Raw genomic sequence first — 22,776 nt, forward strand, 5'->3', positions numbered from 1 at the left:
TTTAGGGTATGATTGTAAACAGGGATTTCTTTTTAAAGTGCATAAATTATTTAGCCCAAGCCTCACCAAAGTCAGTGAGACTTAGGGCCCTAAGTTACTAAGAGCTTTTGAAAATGTCCCCCAAAATGTGAAAATATAAAAGTTCAAGGCAGTGGAGATGCCTTGTATTTATGCATTATATACACCATTACAATGCCCTTTCTAATTTTGTAGCAGTTTGCACTCACTTTGCCCAGGTGTAAATGACATGTTATAACATAGAATCAAGCTCTGGGAGTTCACAGTCCGAGCAAAAAAGGGGATATGTCAGAAATCTTAAAATTTTCGAACGCCATTGAAAAGCAGAGAGCTGAGCCAGCTCTGTACCCAAGTAGCAGCTGTCAGTGGGGAAATGGTGGAATCGTAACAAGTCTTCCCTTATTTTGAGATTCAGAGTAACCACCGAGTATCACTTTAGAAATCCCACAAAGCAGAATAAATCCAGACCCAGCCCATTGGGTTTGGGCCAACAAAAAAAGCTCCCCTGATTCCCCCTTTCTGGTGAGTGTATTCTTCCAATGCACTGGGATACACATAGCTGGCCCCTTATAATGAGCACTGCAATCTACTAGTGCATTTTGTAGCTTTGGACTATCAGTCTCATTTTCAAAAGGGATTTAGACACTTAGGAGCCAAAATCCCAATCTCATTCTAAATCCCTTTTGAATCAGCATTGCAGCAAGGCTCTGCAACACTGAATGTCTACTCTTAAACACTTTTAAAAATCTGGGCTTGGATGCCTAGAAATGTGTGACGGAAAGTGAGGGGCAAACTCGCTTAACACTTCAAAGGTGGGATTTTCAAAGGGCTTATTGCTGACCTGTCTGTGCTCTCATTGAAGTAATTGGAGTGGCCTACAAGGTAGACCACTTTTGAAAACCCCAGCCCAAACTTGTTTTGGAAATGATTGAATCATATGTAAGTGCAGTTTCTCCATATAACTGAATTGAATCTGAAGACATAGTAAACTAGAATTATTATTATTATTCAACTAGTTAGCAGCCTGAAGCTCATTTGAAATGATCTGATGTTGAATGAGTTAGGTCAGGTGGGAATGAAACAATAGTAAATAATATAAAGCATTCCTGTTTGACAATGGCTTGGTTGGCTGCATAATGTGAAATGACCTTGTGCCAGAAGGGCAAACTCTAGAGCTTGGAACCATTCATTACACTTTGTAAGAAAACTGGCTCTAAAAATATTCCTAAACAACAATTCACTGGGGAAAATAAACCATTGTAACATGCCATTAAAAACTAATAATGGCTAGAGCTAAGAATTATTACTTAAAAAAAAGACTGTTCAGACATATAACAGGCCTGCACACAGAGCAAGTTAGAAAATCAGTACAATTGGGAGGAAAATAATAGTTTAAAACAGTTTGAAGGAAAAGAAAGTATCCCAATAAATCACCTGTCAGTGTAGATAATAGAATACTGCATCATTTTCTATCAGCTAGAATAAAGGTTATACACAGTTTCTTACTTCCCAAACAGTATGATCTTGCTGCCATATTTAATATGAGCTTTTATCGTTACTGTGGGCCAGACTGTAGCTCTACATTGTGTGGCTGTCCAGGGACATAAAGGGGTAAAAGACCCCAAATAAATCCCCTTGTACCTTTAAGTTTCAGGTGCAGCATGTGGGGGTGGGGGAGAGAGTAGTATCTGCACATCTGGGAGTAGAGTGCACTGGGAAATGGGCAGAACTTTAGTTCCCATAATGCATTGGCTAGTGCAGCTTGCACCAGAGAGTTGGGTAGGAGAAAGAATTGATCTATTACAGCCAAGTGTCCAGAAGGACTGGAATTGTAACTTGAATTCTTCCTGAGGTAGGGCAGCAATGCGCTACCCCTTGACCAAAGCAGTTCCTAAAGGTACAGTCTACTCATGTGTTTTTATAATGGAAGCACGTCACATACTATTTTGTAATTGGTTCTACTAATTTTTGAAGACTCTAAAGCAGTGGTTCCCAACCTTTTTTTATACCAGGAACCGGCAAACCCATTCACAAATTCTTGTCGGACTGGCAACATTTTATCTGCATATTCATTATGCAAATAATGAATATGCAAATAACATTATCAGTTTGCCAAAAGCCCCAGCCCCCAGAGCCACCCAGTGCCAGCCCTAATCCCTAGAGCTCCCCACCCCTCCACTTATCCCCAGCACCAGCCACTGACCCCAGTATCTCCTGACCCCAACCCCAGTGCCAGCTTCCCACCCTCAGAACTCCCCAGTGCCAATTCCCCATCCCAAACATCAGCGCCAGCTCCCTGCCTCTTAAAACATCCCACCACCAGACCCTCTGAGTGCCAGCCTCCTGTTTCCAGAATCCCATTGCACCAACCCCGCCAGAGCCTCCACCCAGTGCAAGCCCTCAGTGCCCAATATTAGCCTCATCCCCAAAGCCTCCCAGTGTCAGGACCACCTCCCCCACTACTAGCCCGGCCCCCAGAGCTGCCCAGTGCCAGCTCCCCAGCCTGAATGCCCCAGTGCCCCCCAGTGTCAGCCCCCCACCTCTTAGAGCCTCCCACCTCCCTGAGTCCCAGCACTAGCCCCGCCCCCACAGTCCCTAGTGCCTTCCTAGACCCCCTCACTTAGCCCAGCACTGCTTCCCATCTGCCAGATGATCTCCACTTCCTGAGTTTGCCAGGCCAGGCTCCACATGGCTTTCCTGCTGTGCAACAAAACACTCTTCCACATCTGGGAAGAGACCCCTACCCCTGCCCAGCACTGGCTGGCTGAGAGGTGGGGTAGGACAGGCCTCTCCCAACAGCCACAGTGGCAGATGAGGCACTGGGTGGTGTATCCCAGCCCTGGACCCTAGAGTCACCATGGCCTGGCAGCCAGAGGTCCGTGGCCCAGCAGGAAGCTGTGGACCAGTGGCTGGGACAGCTACTCTGAGGGTACGTCTAGACTACATTCCTCTGGCGACAGAGGCATGTAGATTAGGCTACCCGACATAGTCAAATGAAGCGGCGATTTAAATAATCGCCGCTTCATTTAAATTTACATGGCTGCCGTGCTGAGCCGACAAACAGTTTATCAGCTGTTTGTCAGCTCAGCGCGATAGTCTGGACGCGCGGGTGTCGACATCAAAGGTATTTCTCGACCACCCAGGTAAACCTCATCCCAGAAGGCATACCTGGGTGGTCGACAAATACCTTTGATGTCGACACCCGCGCGTCCAGACTATCGCGCTGAACCGACAAACAGCTGATCAGCTGTTTGTCGGCTCAGCGCGGCAGCCATGTAAATTTAAATGAAGCGGCGATTATTTAAATCGCCGCTTCATTTTACTATGTTGGGTAGCCTAATCTACATGCCTCTGTCGCCAGAGGCATGTAGTCTAGACATACCCTGAGGCTTTGTCTACACTGCAGGGCTGTGTCTACACTGCACCCCTTTTCCAGAAAAGGGATGAGATGAGACAAGTCGGAATTGCAAATGAAGCGGGGGATTTAAATTTTCCCCGCTTCATTTGTATAAACATGGCTGCCGCTTTTTTCCAGCTCGGGGCTTTGCTGGAAAAAAGCTCCAGTCTAGATGGGGATCTTTCAGAAAATAAAGCCTTTTCCGAAAGGTCTCTTATTCCTCTTAAAAAAGGAAAGCCCCGAGCCGGAAAAAAGCGGCAGCCATGTTTATACAAATGAAGCGGGGAAAATTTAAATCCCCTGCTTCGTTTGCAATTCCGACTTGTCTCATCTGCATCCCTTTTCTGGAAAAGGGGTGCAGTGTAGACATAGCCCAAGGTTTTTGCACAAGAAGCCTTTTGCAGAAAAATTCTCTACAAAAACTTCTTGTGCAAAAGCGCATCCAGACCTCAAAGCGCATCACAAAAGCGATGTGTTCTTGCGCAAGGGAGCATCCATACTGCATGGACACTCTTGCACAAGAAAGCTCTGAATGCCATTTACAGTATGGCCATCGGAACACCTGTACTTTTTCAGACCTGTGAAGTGTCCTCACTTGCCTTTTCGTGCAAGAACTCTTGCGCAAAAAGGAGATATTCCTCATGGGGAGAGAAATAACTGTACCACCAAAAGCCTTCTCTTTTGCCAATTTACTTGCGCAAAAGTGTGTATGAGGTATGGAGGTTCCGCCGGTTTTTGCGCAAAACCAATGGTTTTTGCGCAAGAACCTTTTAGTATAGATGTAGCCTATAAGGATGTCATTGTCTCTCCAATGCCTCTGCAGAGGCTTTACTATCATTATTAAATATGGCAATTGAAAGAGAGAAGAATAGATTTTCTCAACAAACATAAAATGTTGACTGCAAATATTATTCAAAGCATTCCAAATAAAAATAGTAGTATAAATTGATAGCTTGTCTAGCTTTTAATAATGGGATGCTAAAAATCACAAATATTTACAATTGAAAGAGAAATATTGGGAAATTTTGATGTCTCTTTCCAGATAATGGCCTGCAAATAGAAACACTCTTTAAAAAATAACACAAGTATTATCTTCGTGTAATAAAATTGCACAGAAGGTGTAATGCATTATATATTAAAACTGGGGTGGATGAATACCACAGTCTACATTTTTCCACTCCTACATTAAATGGTTCCTTAGGGCAATTTGATTTTGATGGGACTACTTAATGCTGCCGAGCCCTAAACAGGACCCTATTTACAATGGCAATATTGGACTAAATAACTTTTCATATTTGTTGGCTTTTTTTTTCCATTTTGTGTTTTTTTTTTAATTTTGGGACTTACCCTGGTTTCATAAGTAATTTCAAAAGTAGCATTTTTGCCATTAACCTGTAAAAATACAGGCTTTGGTACTCTGAATTACAGATTACTTGATTTCATCTTTTCTTGTTACTATTGCTAATTATTTAAAATGAGCATGGTAGGTGTTAAAGTTTTGAAGTAATAAAAAAACACAGGGGTTGAAACTATTTGACCTTCCTGTACAGTTTTTCTATGCAAGATTATGAAAACCTAATCAAAATCACTTCAGATGCCCAATTAATACAAAAACTTAAAGAAGTTTCTCTGATTACATTTTGGGGTGGCTTATGTCAAGAATATTCAGCTTTATCAAGACTTGCAATTCATCAGTTGTTAACCTTCACCAGCACATACTCGTGTGAAACTGGGTTCTCGAATTATGCAGCAACAAAAACAAAATACAGAAATCGACTGAATGCAGTGCCAGATATGCAAATCCAACTTTTTAGTATTAAACAAACTATAAAAAGAATTTGTCAAGAAAAGAAAACCCACTCTTCACATTGAAAACTGCCAATATAATTCATATTCGTTTTTTAGCTTTATTTTTTTGTACACATTAAATGTGATTTTTGTTTTTAAATATGTGCAATTAAAATGAAGAGTAATGTTAGTTTGAGCCAAGGGGTTTGGTTCAAACTAATGCGTCCAGGAGCGCACTTTCACTTTCGAAACAGCTGGCATTTGGAGTAACGTGCCTGCGAGATCATGCTAATGAAATGCGGGATATTTAAATCCCCACTTCATTGACTATTTCGAATTCCCGTATCTGCATCCCTAGTTCAAACTAGGGTGAAAGTGTAGACATACCCTGAGGCCACGTCTATACTATGAAATAAGGTTGCATTTATTAAGGTTGATTTCTTATCACTTGACTTTGTAAAGTTGCAGGTTCATGTCCCTACTGTGTGCAATAATTCATTGTAGTTTGAAGTAGCGTATCCCCAGGAGGGAGAGTGACATTGACTTTGAGAGCAATGCATTGTGAGTAGCTATCCCATAGTGTCTGCTCTGCTTTCTGGGTTATGCTCCTGATGCACATTTGGACCACAATTGTGCAGTGGGTGGTTCTGGGTTCATGGCATTAGCATCCTATAATTCATTCATCTACTCCCTCAACTCTTGCTTGAGATCAATGGGAAATAGTCTTTTGATGCCCTTTTTGGCCCTGGTTACTCACGCAGATGCCATAGAAGCATGAACATGGATTCCTTTTCGGATCCTGTTGTGCATCAAAGCATTGTGATGATGATGTTCCCATTGGTGCACCTAATGGTGGAGTATGTCCAGAGCATGTGCATGACACTCCAGCAGGAGGAGAAATCTCAGGAGGCCACAGACACTCTGTTCATGCAAGTCCTTGAGTGAACTGCAAATGCCACTGGCATTCGATCCTTTGGAAACAGTGGAATACTGGTTCTGGTACCATCAGAGAAGCACAGACTGGTGGAACTGTAGAGTGCTGAAGGGATGATCAGCAGTGGCTGCAAAACTTCTGAATGCACAAGGCCACTTTCATGGAACTTTGTAAATGGCTTTCCCCCACCCTGAAGCACAGGGACACCTGAATGGGACCAATGTGTGGCAATTGTCTTATGGAAGCTTGCAATGCCTGACAGCTACTGGTCAGCTGAGAATCAATTCAGAGTGAGGAAATCTACAGTGTGGGCTGCTGTTATACAAGTAGCCATAGCAATCAATACCATTCTTCTTTGGAGGATTTGCTGTGATGAGGTTCCCTAAATGCAATGGGGTGATGCATGGAATGCACATAGTCATCTTGGCACCTGACAGCCTTGACAAGGAGCAGATAAACTGCAATAGGTATTTCTTGATGGTGCTGCCAGGTGCTACTGGATCACAAGGGTGTTTTACCTACATCAACATTGGATGGTAAAGAAAGGTGCATGACACACGCATCTTTAGGAATTCCTGCCTCTTTGGCAAGCCAAATAATTGGAAATGCCACTAACGATCCTTGTCGACACAGCCTATGTTTTGATCCTGTGGTTCATAAAACCCTACTCGGGGACCCTGGACTGCAGTAAGGTGCAGTTCAACTACAAATGCAGAATGGAGGACATTTAAAGGGAAAGCTTTTTGGACAGTTAAAGGGAAAACCTAGGCTAGAACTCAGCGAATGCAATATTCCCTTTGTGGTGGCAGCTTGCTATGTGCGCCATAATATTTGAGAGAGCAAGGGGGAAGCTATGTGTCCGGTACGGGGACTAAGGAAGAGTATCTAGTGAGAAATATTGAGCAGCCAGACACCATGGAAATAAGGAGAGCACAGCTCGGAACAGTGCAAATCAGAGAGGCTTCGAAAGAAAATCTTATGTCTGACCAGTTTTGAAAGTCATGCATGTTGCTCTCAGTGAGGTGTTGCTACATTCAGTGTGTTTGCCTGTAATCTCCAACCCCTTTGTAAAGCAAGAAAGAGACTGTTGTTTAGAAATCATGCATTTTTATTTAGGGAACACAGCAGTAACAGAAAAGGAGTCTATGGTGGGCTCCTCAGGGGAAGGGGAAATCAGAAATGTGAGAAGCACCCCCTTTTGCTTTGTGATGCTTCCCCGGAGATTTAGTATGAGGCTGCCCTTGAACTCCCTGAACGCCATGTTCTATGATTTCTAGGGCATGGCTACAGAACTGGGTGTGGAGAGAAAGTAGGTCTGCAAGGACTGGGGACTGTCTTGAAAAGCCACTATGCAGTCCATCACAGACATCAGGGACAACCAAACAGTCTCCTGGTGTTTCATATGCAGGTCTCTGCATGCTCTCCTTTCCTGACACTCTACACACATCTCCTCCAGAAGTGTATTCCTCCATTCAGTTATGCTCTTCCTGTCCAAGTGGGCAAATTACATTTGCTCCTTGACCATGTCTTCCCTTGCCCATTTTCACCTTCAGATTTGTGCAAGACAGACAGTTGGGGAAGCCAGTGGAGTGCAGCAGACTCACTCCTGTTCCTGTGTAATGAAAAATCAGAAGGGCTCATGTTACAGGATATACATTGTGGAGCCTAAAACCTAATCTGTTAACATACAGTGAAGCTCTCTAAAGACAATGAAGATGTGTTCTGTGCAAGGCCACACTTATGCTTTAAAGCAGCTACTGTACAGCAGGTACACAACATAGTTCTCAGGACGGCATCTGGACCTGGTTTGGAGGTAGGCATGTTAAGGAACCTGCCAGGATACAATCCTGAGGGCAGTAGAGTGGAAGGGGTCTGGTTGGTTGTGCCAGTGGGGCAGGATGGCGACGCACACAGCACCCCTCTGCATGACATCCCAGCTGGAGGACAAATCTTGGGAGGCCATGGACATGCTGTTCATGCAAGTGAATTACAAATGCTGCTGGCATTTGATCCTTTGGTACGCTGCTTCTGGTGCCGTCAGACAAGCAGTCTGGTATGACCACACAGTGCGGCAGTTATGCGATGATCAGCAGCTGCTGCAAAACTTCTGAACGCACAAGGCCACTTTCATTGAACTTTGGAAATGGTTTTCCCCCACCCTGAAGTGCAGGACACTCGAGTGGAGAAGTGAAGTGTAAAAGCTTTCAACACCAGACTGTACTGGTTGGAAATCAAGTCCGCATGGGGAAATCTACAGAGGGGGGGCTGCGGTCCACTTGCCAGGAGAATGCTACTTTTCTTCTTCCCACAGGAACCTGAATGGGGTGAGGGCCCAAGAGTTGAATTGATGCTTCACAGGGCATGGGCAAATGGAGGTTTGCAGCAGAGGAAGCAGCTAATAGCTTCCCCTCCTTCATTCAAGGAGGTTTGTGGATGGTTGAAGATATCTGATTAGTGTGAAGTGGTGGTCAAGAAAACAAACAAAATAGTAGGCTGAATTCAAAAAGGGATAGCGTACAAAACAGAAAATATTATGCTGCCATAACACTGGAGAATGTTCAGAGAAGGCTAACAATAATGATCAGAAGCACAGGAGGATATTAGAAGAGATTAAAAAGACTGTGTTGTGCAGTTATTTGTAGCATGTATAAAGTATGTTTTGCCATTTAATAGATTTATAATAGCATAGCAAGTTTCATTCATATGCATTAGTACAGTATGAAGCATATAATTTCAGTGCAGCAGTTCTGGAAAATATTTTCTTAATGGTATTTCATATAAATTTGAATGTAAATAGTCCATTAATAAATAAAAAATGTGGCTATTCAATTATCATTTAGCTATTATAGATTATTGTGGATCTTTGTTTTACCTGCCATCTTTTAATGATTTAGCAATGAATGTATGCCTTAGAGAGCTGAAAACAAAAAGAAGTATTTTATAGTTCTTAATAACTATCTAATCATTATTCGTTTTCTTGACTTTTGTTGCAGAAACCTTAATCATGATGGACTTGTTTTATATTAATATATGTTATAAACATCTTAATAGGATTCTTCTGCAATTCAGCAGTATGTTAAATAGAGAATTCATTTAAAGTGCTGGTTTGCTTGCTTAACAAGCAGCCTGCAGCTTCTGCCTCTGTAAACTATCATCAAATCCATGCCTGCCAATGTTCCGCTTGCCAACAAATTTCTAGTAAAAACAGTCTCAAATAACTAAATCAAAGACATGTTGAAAATGTCAGAAATATTGTACCTTTGAGCAATAACCACCTTTGGGGTTGGTATTTTTTATAACCACAATATCCTGGAGGTGGCAGCAAAGTACACAGAAGAAAAGTTAAACCAGCCACAGCACATAAACAAGCAAAGAGATTAATGATGCTGTGCAGTACTGATGATGACTGACTAAATGCATCAGCCTTTCCTGGCTTCAAATGACAGTGTAGGTAAATAGAGAGCTGATGTATTTATCAATTGGGTTTTTAATTATATTGGTTTTCATCCAAAAACCCTCCAAAACCCTTCTTTTCCTCACCACTTTCAACAGATAGAGTTCACATTACTTATTCTTTTTTCCCTGTCTTTGTTTTGCTATACACAGATACTTAGATTTTTTTTATTAAAATTTCATAGCTTTATGCAGCAATCTGCTGCAGTTCACAACTTATCTTGATTATTCTTACTTTGTTTTTAAATAGCTTTTCCTAATCTTGGTCATGCACTGCATTTCAATCCTTCTCAGTTATCCTATTTTCAGTATCCATAATGGTATGATTAACTGGCAAGATGATGTATACTCTAATAACAGATTGCAAAGGACATCATATTAGACATTCTAAGAGCCCTCTCTATGCCAAAGTATACATACAATAATGCCCTACCAGACATGAGTTATGGTCATTGTACCTTGAATAACGGGAACCGTATCTTGTGAGTGCTGGCAGAAACATTATTAAAATGAAAACAGAGAACGTTTTGCTGTCACATTACAACTGTTGATTTCAATGTTAAACGTGTTAGTTAAAATGCTATAGGTTGGGACCAATAAAAGCCACAGCCAGTAAGACCAGGTCTACACTATAAATCTATGTCAGTATAGCTACATTGCTGAGGGATGTGAAAAATCCACACCCCTGAGCAGGGCCGGATTACGACCTTTAGAGGCCCTAAGCACTGAAAAGATTATGGTGCCCCCCCATATGTAATTCAAAATAAAAACAATATTATACCGTAAAATCTCTCTCTTTTTTTTTTTTTTTTTTTGGTGCCCCTGCTTTGCTGGTGTCCTAAGCACATGCTTAGTCTTCCTATTGGGTAATCCAGCCCTGTCACTGAGTGGTGCAAATATACCAACCTAACTCCCAGTATAAATAGTGCTATGTTGATGGGAGAGCTTCTCACTTTGAGAATTTTACTTTGCAGAAGCTGCACTTTCCTTTACTCCTCACTAGTTTGCCTCCCTCTCCAGCTAGTTATTTGGCTGCATTCTTACCCTCTCACCTTTTCTGCATTATTCCCTCTCTTCCACCCCCAAACTCCCTCTCGTACCCCCATCCTACACCCTCTCCTGCTGCCAAACTTCCCTCTAGACCCTGCCCTCCTCACCTCCTCCTGTACCCCACCTCCTGCCCAGATCCTGTGTCCCTATCCCATATCTCAGGCTGTGTCTAGACTACATGCCTCTGTCATCAGAGGCATGTAGATTAGACACATAGGCAAAGTCAAATGAAGCCGCGATTTAAATGATCGCGGCTTCATTTACATTTACATGGCTGCCGCGCTGAGCCGACAAACAGCTGATCAGCTGTTTGTCCGCTCAGCGCGCTAGTCTGGACGCTCCCCTGCCGACATCAAAGCCCTTTGTCGGCAGCCCTGTTATTCCTCGTGGGATGAGGTTTACCGGGGCTGCCGACAAAGGGCTTTGATGTTGGCAGGGGAGCGTCCAGACTAGCGCGCTGAGCGGACAAACAGCTGATCAGCTATTTGTCGGCTCAGCGCGGCAGCCATGTAAATTTAAATGAAGCCGTGATCATTTAAATCGCGGCTTCATTTGACTTTGCCAAAACAACAAATCTACATGGCTCCGTCGATGAAGCCATGTAGTTTAGACGTATCCCCACAGAATCAGATTACATTTACCAATGTGAGAAACTCTCCTGTTGACATAGTAACATCTTCACTGAAGAGCTGCAGCGTTTTAACTGTAGGACTGCCCTAACACAAGACAGTTAGTTTAGTTCAGTTAAAATAAGAATCTTTGTACAAAATACAATGTAACCCAAGTGGGATGTGTAACCCAAGTGGGATGTTTGCTTGTGTTTAGCCCTGGTACCAATTTGACAGCCCTGGAGAATGAAGTGATTTATCCACCAATTACATCCAATGCAGACAACACTGGAGCAATTTTCTATGCACTGCCATGCCAATGTACTTATTTCCCAGCATACAGTCACCACTTCTAGGGCCCTATAGAGCAATTCATTGTTCATAAGTGCACGGTATTTGGTCTCTCTGTTGAGCTCATCAGATTAGTGCTAATTGCGACAGACCTTTTTGTGATGTGGACGTTATGTCCAACAGCAACTGGAACGAGGCCACAAGCCTATTTCACGTAGCTCATCTGACCAATAACTATGGGTGCGGGGAGATTTTCAAATGTATAAGGGATAGCTAGGCATCTAGCTCCATATGAAAGGAAATTGTGTGCCTAATTAATTTGTTTCTGTGAAAATCTCTCCCGGGTGCTAATATGTAGTACTCATGAACACACACTGTTTATTCTCCAGCCATATTTGACAGTCTCCCTTATGTGTGTACTGCCACACTCTGAATGTATGTTTTACATGTTGTAAATATGCATATGGTAGCTACCTAGTTTCAACTAGTAGCATAACAATTTGGAATCTTTCACTAGAGAATCTATCTTTATCCATATCAATTTATGTGCACTCATACAGCGGTATCCTCTGTGCATGTGTAAACTAATGCAAATATTATTTATACCTCATTTGCATGAGGAAATAGGACAAACATTTTAAAACACATGCTTTAACCATCCTACACTATTTAGATTTAGGAACAAATATTTTGATTTTGCATTGTTTAAATGAACTGTTGAGAACTACCATTCTAAGTTTACCTGAATTCACTATAGACTTTGCCTAAAGACAAGGGCAGATTATGATATACTTAGTCACATTAATTCATATATTTTAAGACCAGAATGAGCAATTATGATTGTCTAACTTGGACTTCTGCCTAACATGGGGGGGTGGGAGGGTTACCTAAGAAAGTTTCTCTGGTTTAGCCTAAGGTATGGGCCAATTTAGTTAAACTTGTGCAAACCCTGTATTTTAATATTCTTTTTTGGTTACTTCAACATTTTTTAGATTTAGCCATAAACAGGCTTAAAATGTACTACAGTAAGTCACTCTTAAGCAGAGAATCAATAATGGGGTGTGCATCAGTTTAACTGAAATAATCTTAAAACAGGATTTCAGTTGTACTGGGACAATTTTGCAGTGTAGTCAAGGACACAGACCATAGAATTGTACCCAGTAGTTCCTGAAACAAATTCATATTTCCTAGCTGAGTTGGAGTGCATAATTTAGGAAGAAATCCAATCTTGATTTAAATATTCCAAATGATGGAAACCCCTCTACATCCATACGCAAGTTGTTCAAGAGGTTAATTACCGTTAGTGTTCAAAATGTGCACATTATTTCAAGCCTGAATTTGTCTGCCTTCAACTTCCAGTTTCCCGATCTGGGATTATCTTGTGTCTGCTAGATCAATCAGGTAGTACCATATTTCATAAGCAGTCTTGTTGACTTCATTGGGACTGTTTATGGTGCAAGGTATTCGACATGAATACCGATATCATAATCCTGAGCATCCAAACTGTACACTTATCTGTTAAGTAATTGGGACTATTTTGTCGGATTTAGGGATAAATTAAGTATTCAGTGCAATGTTCATTATCCTAGAATGTGAATAGGCACTTTTTATGTGCCTGTTGCTTTGTGTGAATTCCTTATCTCCTTTACTGATATCATTTTCTAGACTGAGATGATTCCCAATGATAAACCAACTCTCTGATTATGTAGCTTCACTATTTCTGTCACCCAAATGTGGCTTGCACTGAACTCTTAATGTAAATTCCTGAAGTGCTTTAACCATGAAAAAATGTAGAGATCTGTGAACTACTAGCAATTAAGCAAAGGATGCAGGAGGTCAAAAATCTTTAAATGTGTTAATTATGTGATTGCTAAAATTTAGAGTTTCATAATAACTTAGTGTTCTGGACCTTAGTAGTTTTCTGTAAGATTTCATTTTGTCTATTTTCAAGGGGATTGCACAGTTTCAACTGAATCTAAGAGAGCACATATGGGACAGACCCTTGATCCTAGAAATTAAAAGGATCCTTAAAATTGGATCCATGTACATCCTTAAAATTGTAGTGATATTAGGCCAGGTTTTCCAACACCTATTATAAATGAAAACTAATTAATTGTAACTAACCAGGTAGCTTGTTAAAGACTCATCAACATTTGGTTTGTTTGTTTGTTTGGATACATGAAACAAAACACTGTAGCTTACAAATTATATGGTTAACCATGCAACTCCATGTTCCTGTTGCCAATAGCATACATTCTCCTTGTGTTTTCTTCACCTACTTGTTGCAGCTTGTTTTTGTTTATGCTATTAATTCTTTAGAGTATGGACTGTCATATATTAATTTGCACACTGCCCAGTAAAATGAGTCCTTTATTATGACTGGGGCCTGAGGCATTACCTTTGTCTTAATATATATTTTAGAAATGTGTTTTGTCTGTCCGTCCATCCGTCTGTGAGTCCGTTTGTTCAAGAACTCCTCTGAAGAGCTAGGACCACCAAATTTGATAAGCAGCTTTCTCTTATCATAGCTTAAAGCAAGCTGAGGGTTTGGTTGTGCCAGGACAACGGGATGTGCCTGACATTTGACCGTTTCTTGTAAAATGGAAAAGGAGAGTGTGGCAGGAGGGAGTTATAATGTGGGATGACCATGTGTGTGTGGTGGGAGCGAGGAGGGGAGCAAGGGGCCAGAGATGGGGACTGGGACAGTTTTATAATCCTATTGAGTCAGAGGACAGCAGGAGTGGAAAAGGGGAGAGCTCTATACTATATATTTCAGAAAGTTTATCTGTGTGTCTGTCCATCCCCCAGCTGGGGGGATATGTACATTTTCCCTGGTTGTGCCTGCTGAAGCTGCAGAAGCCATGGACAGGCACTTCTTTCCTGGCCCCAAGCTGCTTAGAGGTGAGAGAGAGATGGGGTTGTTTTATCTCCTGGAGTAGCTTGCATACTGAACCCCTCATCCTCAGCCCCACCCTAGAACAATTATTTCAATGAAGAAAAACAAAACTTATTTGAGTTAAGAACCCAAACAATGCTGAGTAAATCTTCTAGTCATACTATAAATAGTTAGTAATTGTTTCCTTATTTAAACACTTGGATCTTTTCTGCATTAGGATAAATTTGTAGATATTCATAGGACATTCTTATCTTGTTCACATAACTCCTCACTAGGATTGCAGAATTAGACACTTCATTGTGAGAATGATTTAGTAGAATTTTTAGGGCTAATACAATCAAGCCAAGATATTGTTATGCTCTATTCATTATAGAATTCTCAACAGTCTGTGTTTTGATTAGATATCTGTTTCACCTCTGACCAACAATTTAGTAAGTCTACAGACAAGTATGAAAGCTAGCAGAATGATCTGCCAGTAATAATGCAGGACATTACAATAGGCTGAAATGAAGAAATGCACTTTTTTTGAATTTCTTGTAATTTTTAGAAAGTTTTTGAAGCCCTAATCTTCTGAGCTTCATTCCCATGATAGACTGTAACAAGGAAAAAAAAATGAAATGATGAGGAAAAAATCTTACTGAAACCATTTTTAGCGACCAAGACCAAAATGAAAATGTACAACAGTATGAAACCTCTTCACTGTTTTTTACAAGTGTGTTCTCATTACAGTCTCAGGACTATATCATCTTTATGATTCTCCTTGGATAATGTCCTCCTGCTGTTGTGTGCCCTTTAATGAAACCCATTTCTAGGTGTTTTTCAAAGTTGCATGACATGCATTCAAATTTTCTGTGCTGTGATTAAATCTTTAACTATAAACAAGTGGCAACCCATCATACCCCAAACTAAGTTCTGCAATTTTTACTTCTATACCTTACTACTCAAATTGTTGCCACACAAATAGTTCATTTAGGGCCGTGGTCCCCAACACGGGGCATTTGTCTGCGCCCGCCAAGTGCTCAGGGCTGGCCTGGCCCTGGGCACGTGGCGCATGCGCGGTGCCGGAGCCGGCCCCGGGCGCGTGGCGCACGGTGAGCCCCGGCCCCGAGTGCGCGGCGCTTGGGGGAGAGGGGGAAGAGAGTGCCAGCGCCGGCCCTGGGAATGCGGCTATGGGGGGGGGGGCCCGCTCGGGGGGGGCCCCGCCCGGCGGGCGAACGGCCATGCCCCCTGATGCCCGACAACCCCAAATGGTTGGGGACCACTGATTTAGGGCATGTCTAAACAAGGACATTACTTTGAAATAACTAAAATCGATGTAATAACTCCTTGTTTTACAAAATTGAAATAGGGAAACATTCAAATTAGTTAGAATTATTCTGAAACAGTACATCCACGCTAATTGGAGCCAGCCTCGGACTTACAGTTCCTGAAAGCACTTTGGGGGAGGGCAACGGGAGGGCGAAGACTTCCTGTGACTGCTTTGTCAGGCAAGCTGGGATGCATGCTTACAGGGGCTCCGCTCTATGGCTGTGTCTCAGAAGCTACTCCACCACTGCCTCTTCCCTTGTGGGACATAAAAGAGATGCAGTGTGCTCTGGTTGCCCTTGCAGATGGTACAGCGCTCACAGCATGGTACCAGAACAGCTGCAAAGCAGTACTCGGTGCACGGGCCTCGTGCTGCGCCTCATGGCTCAGTACGTCCAGACTGTCCACATGTTGCTCCAGCAGGACACGGACCAGGACCTGCAGGACAAATGCCAGCGTGGACTGCAGGCCCTGTTCACCCAGGTCCTGGCACTCATGCTGCTGCACATGCCCCTCAATCCCCTGGACACTGAAGAATGCCACTTCTGGCATGGGGAGATGAGCTCGGGCTGGTGAGACCGCATCATCATGCAGGGATGGGATGACCAGCAATAGCTGCAGAACTTCTGCATGTGGAGGGCCACCTTCCCTGAGCTCTGCTAGTGGCTTGTCACTGCCCTCAGGTGATAAGACACTCACATGCAACCCGCCATCCCCATGTGGCCATCGCCCTCTGGAAGCTTGCCATGCCACACAACTACCGAGAACCAGTTCAGTGTGGGCAATTCCACAGTCGGGGTCATGCTCAGAGAAGCAGTGATGGCCATCAACCAGGTACTGCTACGGAGGGTCATCACTGGGGAACGTGGACAGCATTGTGGATGGCTTTGCTGCCAAGGGCTTCCCCAACTGTGGGGGAGGGAGGGCATAGATGACACACACGTCCCCATCCTGGCCCCCAACCACTGGGCCTTGAACTACATGAACAGAAATAGGTACTTCTACATAGTGCTGCAGGCCCTAGTGAATCACAAGGGACACTTCACCAACATTAATGTTGGCTGATTGGGAAAGGTGCACAACGTCCGCATTTTCCGGAACTCGTGCCTCTTAAGAAAAGATGCACGCCAGCACTTTTTTCCCTGACCACGCCATCAGAGTTGAGGACATTCCCATTGTGATCCTGGGCAACGCATGAAGCCCTACACAGGCAACTTGGCCCCCACCAAGGAGCTTTTCAATGCCAGACTGAGCAGGTGTCACATGGTGGGGGAATGTATGTTTGGTCATTTAAAGGGAAGGTTCAGGTGTCTCCTTACCCATCTGGAACTCAGTAAGTGCAACATCTCCTTCGTGGTGCCAGCCTGCTGTGTGCTCCACAACTTGTGTGAGAGCAAGGTGGAGACTTTTCTGCCAAGATGGGAGGCTGAGGATGACTGGCTGGCCAGGGAATTTCAGCAGCCAGATACTAGCACCATCAGAAGAGCACATCAAAGGGCTGTGCTTATCAGAGTGGCCTTGAGAGAGAGTTTCATACAAAGCTAGTAGTGAGACTCTCCCCTGTGCATCTCCAGAAGGAGACCCTGCATTCCCGCTGTGTGCCTTTCCTCCCCCATCCCTCCCTTCCCCTGTCCTCCCTTCCCATCTTCACCCTCCCCTGCAGAGCAAATAATAAAGACATGTTTCTTGAAACAATAGGACTGTTTATTGGAGGGACATAGAACAGGGGAAGGACTGGGTAGAAAATCTGGAATGGGAAAGAGGGAGCGGAGGGGGCTCAGGGATGGGGCCAGGAGTTGCGCCTGCCTCCAGGTGGTTGGGAGGCTTTGGCTGCCCGAGAGGTCCCACCGCCCCATGTTCTGGGGCCCTGGTTGTCCCTGGGGGTGGTAGGTGGGGAAGCAATGGGAGGAAGGGAGTGGAGAGATGGATGGTGTTCTGCTTCCCCAGGACCGGCTCCAGCTTCCCCCTTCTCTGCTGCCCCTGATATAGAGGCAGCAAGGTGTGGGGTGGGGGGGAATGTGAATAGTTGACTTGACTACCCAATAAGCCTAGGTTAGGCTTATTGGGTAGTTGACTAATTGACTACTCTTCTACATCCCTATTCCCCAGCTCTGCTGCAGGGAGTAGAATATCAGAGCATCAGATAGGCTGGTCTAACATTTCTGCACATTACCTATAGGCTATACGTAAATTAAATATTTACATATTTAATATGGATTTTCTATTTTGATTTGCTCTGTGAAATATCAGGCACCATTAATGGCTGCTATAGGTACGAAAGTCATATTCCACCTTTTTAACTTCCAAATTTATTTCATAACCTTCTCCCTTGGGACTGTCTTTCCCAGGCTTAAATTTTTTTGGGGGAAAAGAGTGTTTTGTTTTTTTAATTTGAGCAAAATTGTTTTATTCATTGCATGGAATTAGCCCAACAGAGAATCTGTTGGGCTATTGTTATTTCTACTATGTTGCATTTCCCAGTGTGAAATTTGAAATACTGCATCCAGAGGTGTCGTAAAGTTTCACAGATGTCTAGGCAGTGAAAAATGTTGGGTCAAAGGTGGTGAGAAATTCCATTTAGCAAGTGGAGCTGCACTGATTTACACCACCAGTTAAACTGGCCTTTTGTGTACAAGTCTGGCTAAAGTTTCATTAACATGAAAAATATTTGAATACATGTATGTTCCTGAATACAACTTGAACCTGAGAAAAGGCAAATAGCAAGTATTTTCAGTACTGATGCAAATATTTTGTACGGCTTTACTGTCAATACTTACACATATTTACCTAAAATATAAAAAATTAAATTAACCTCATATGGGTAAGTCCCATTGCACTCATAGGATCATGCTTCTACCCCTGCTGTCACTTTTTAAGTTATTAGGACTCCCAGTATGTTACTAAAGACAATAAGAACCACTTATTGTCACGTACATAATGCATCAATATTAAAATGGTAGTAAGTCAATCCTAAAACACTAATCAAAGTAGCAGGATAAATCTATCCATGTGTTTTAATATTAAAATATAACAAAAGAAGCCTAATCGGGGTGCTGAAATAGGTCTTGAATAATTTTCTCCCACATGCATGTATGGTCACCAGTTGCCTCTCTAGGTAATTTACAAGGCTCCCTGCTGTATGATAAAGCACAGGTGCTAAGGCTGTCATCCAGAGCAATGATTTATTAGCTTTTGTGGTTCTATAGACCTAATGTAGCAGGCACTAAATCAAGAGAATGTATACTGAAATAATATGTTTTCCAGTGATGACCCATGGCGACTCTTTAGCTGTTCTTGCCCTTTCACCACTGCTGTTTGGTTTTTCCATCTCTTCTCATTATTTTAAAACCCATGGGATTCACTTTCTGTCTTAATTTCTGCTTCAGTGTTACTTTTATTGCTATGGATTTCTAGTTGATGTGTCATACTACCAAGGAGCCTAGTCTAACACAGAGAAGGAGAGAGACCCCCAGGGCAAATGAGATCACAGAGAAATTCAGACAGCTGCAGCAAATCTCTTATTGTGCCAGACTCTGGTAGTCTGCACCATCCTTTTAAGCAACACTGGCATATGGTAAAAATATGTTTCTGTGTTAGTCTGGAACTTATTCTCTACAGCATTTTTCTTTGAGGAAATTCATTCAAAGGTCTCAACTTCCAGTTTTCATGACAGTGACTATCAATCAAAGTCACCGCCTGTTGATTATCTGAGTACCCTCTGAACAGATTAGAGAAATCTTTAATTACTATTAAATGCCTGTCAAGCATGGACACAGGGGAAAAAATCAGTCAGTCAATCAAGGTGCAGATTTAGTATAGATTCTGAATTATAACGAGAGAACACTGCAGAAAAGTAAATGAAATGTAACACATTGTGTAAATTAGGTAAAGCAGAAGACATTCAAAGGTGGATAAAGACATGTGGGCATTTTAAAAATAGGTAAAGTGAAATGAGCATTTGATCAGGGAACAAAGAATTCTCATTTGTGACTACCAGAGCCATGTCATCTCCCATTTGTGATCTATGTCCCAGTGGTAACTATAGCAATTGCTTATCACAAAGAGTAATATTAGGAGAACATGTATTTTGTTATTTATGGAGAGAGAGAAAATACCACTCTTTACTTTGGGTCTTAATTTCAGCGCCTCCCATCTGTTGTTTACTTGTCATAGGAACAAGGAGAACAGGCACCTGGAAAGATATTGTCTGTTGGGGTCCCTCAGCTCTGGAGCTCCATTTTCCTTTTTTGGTCTGATAGATTTCAGATCTCTTGACCTTTAGGGCATGTGCTTTTAGACTCATCTGTTTTCTTATACTCCTGGGCTGTGTCTACACTGCACCCCTTTTCCGGAAAAGGGATGCAGATTAGGCACATTGGAATAGCAAAAGGGCTTATTTTCCGGAGAATCACATCTAGACTGGCGCTTTTCTCTGGCTTATCCCCAAGCCGGAAAAAAGCGGCAGCCGTGTAAATGCAAATGCCGTGGGGGATATTTAAATCCCCCGCGGATTTTGCTATTCTGAAGTCTACATTAGCATCCCTTTTCCGGAAAGGGGTGCCAATGTAGACACAGCCCTGATGAAGTGGTAAACTGAGAAATATGTGATAGACAAATGGAGGGGGAGAAAGGATACCTTGTATTTTGCTTGGGTGAAATACTTTAAGGAACGGTCCATTTCCATGTGAAATTATCTGTACATCTGGATTAAAAAAAAACCTTTGTATTTGTAAATGTGGCTAAAACCACCTGAATAGATACTTAAAAAAAGGTAAACATAATGAATACCAAATAAGATTATGGAGCAAAAGGCAAACTGATGGAAACAAAAATGAAAATAAAAATGTTTAATTATATTTAGATTCATTCTGTGGCTGATATGATATGAATAGATACCAGCTATTTGTATGAGAAGGCATAAATGGTTGCTGCTGTATGCTAAATGGAATAGAGGCATTTTTCATCAGAAACATGCAACATCAAACATAATGAAAGCTGAGAGAGAGAGGTATTTGAGACTTTACTCCTCTTCAGGTTGGCATGAAACCAGATTCATAGCTGTAGAAGAACTCCATAAACATAATTCACTGAAATGAGAGGGTGATAAAAGGCCTTTTGCTTTCCTTTTGCAGGGATAAATTACACCCGAAGCTACAGAAATGTTCTTTTCTAGGTTCAGATTAAGTGGGCTTGTATAATAAACATTTTTGTAACATTCAGCTATTTAAGTCCAGACAGCTCAATTAGGGCTGTGAGATAAAATACAACTTCTGTGCACTTTGTGAGCACTTAATGTGACTGAAAGCCTGTTAGCAAGAAATCTTGCTGAAAATAGGTCCTGTCAAGTGTTTAAGGAAAACTGAAATGGCATTGTATTTAAATCACAAATTTGAAAACCAGGAGATTTCTGGATGCTGAGTAATTTAATTATATTGTCATATTTGAGTTTCTTTGCTGTCTTAGTCTTTTTTATTCATTATATTTAATACATTAAAAAGCTATGCAAAAAACATGGGAAAGTTACTCATGCAAGCTGACAAAAGCCAGGAAATTTAAAGTTAATGCTGACAGTGCCATCCTCATTTTATGGAGTTATCTACAAAACACTGTTCTATTACAGGAGCTAAGGTTAGAGTGTCAACTGTGTGACTTTGAACTTCGCCTTTGTTCATTTGCAAAACAACTTTTTAAAACAACCTAGAACTTTCTAAACAAATTCTTGTAAATAACACAGAAAACAACTAGCCAGCCTACATCACAATTATGTAGTCTCTTATCTATACCAGAAATTAAGCACATGCATAATTTGTCATAATACAAATATTTGTTCTTGCTAGTTAAAGCTTGGAATGACTCATCAGCTTCAACAATTGCATGAATTTGATCTGAGAAATAATAATAATAAGACCCAATCTCAGCACAACAGTACAGAACAAGATAAACTCAATCAAGCAAAGCTCAATCAGGCACAGGAGTAATAGGCTGCTGTGAAATAATTTCACAGAGTTTTCAAAATTATCTGTGTGCCAGAGGACCTGCATGTGTGCTGCCCATCCTATGTTCCAGGAACAATTTGGGGCAGAGTGTTCTTGCGGTGGAGACACACAAGTGAATACTAGAAAACTTTGGCTCTTGGCCAGGTCTGTCACTCAATTGGTTTTATGATCTTGGACAAGTCACTGTGCCTCAATTTCCCTGTAGGTAAAATTTGTGGTATAATGAGGCTAAGTCAATTAATGCTTTAAAATGTTCTAATGGTCCCTTCTGGCCTTAAACTCAAAGAAGCTATGAAGGGCTTAAAGTCACATCTGGGGATTCAGCCCATTATTTATAAAATGAGCGCTTTAAAAACAAATACCAGCACTATATCACATTAGCAATTCCAGAAGGCAAACTCTGTCTAATTGTAATAGTCTTTCCTAATGGAAGTGAGGAGTCTAGATCCCTTAAACACTAGTAATTATGTGCCTATTGAGGGAAACTCCTTATAGGTGAGTGTATTATATTAAGATTTGTTATAGATACATTTTATTCTGAAGAGAAGATATTACTCATTTGAGAGAGAACTGGCTTGGAATTTTTTGGTGATCATCCTTCAAGTGACATAAACATATAAGGTTTTGGGGTAACATAAACATATAAGTAAAGATTCAATCACAGAATGGTTGTGTAATTAAGGAGGCAAAATAAGATCTCAGTTTTCTGTCACCAATTCAAATGGCTACAAATGTTTCTGTAGTTATTATACCAGCTATAATTAACAATAAAAGTGTTATTTTTGGTATGGATTAAATAACCCACCTGAAATTAGCCATTGCTAATTTTATAATTGCCATTGCAGCATAAATATCTTAGGAACCATATATAGTGCGAGAATGGATACTCAGCATGTGCTGATCATTCATGCTGATATAGCTTGAAGATGACAGTTCCATCTTGTCATACTAACAAAGTGAGAAATTGCTGTTCGCTTTAGGGCAGACAGCAGCTATGAAAATCAACATTTGGGATGCCATTTCCACACAGTAACAGTTTC

General features: G+C 41.9%; 1 long non-coding RNA gene across 1 annotated transcript in view; it reads right to left on the reverse strand.

The window, feature by feature from the left end:
• Positions 1–22,776, reverse strand: part of LOC142829592 (uncharacterized) — a 38,563-nt gene that overhangs the window by 10,767 nt on the left and 5,020 nt on the right. The window contains exon 2 of the long non-coding RNA XR_016349455.1: positions 7,685–7,749. This is a non-coding gene — a long non-coding RNA (uncharacterized LOC142829592). The remainder of the gene's footprint in view (positions 1–7,684; positions 7,750–22,776) is intronic.

The sequence above is a fragment of the Pelodiscus sinensis genome, chromosome 4 (genome assembly GCF_052426305.1).
Source record: "Pelodiscus sinensis isolate ZL-2025 chromosome 4, ASM5242630v1, whole genome shotgun sequence".
Classification (NCBI taxonomy): Eukaryota; Metazoa; Chordata; order Testudines; family Trionychidae; genus Pelodiscus; species Pelodiscus sinensis.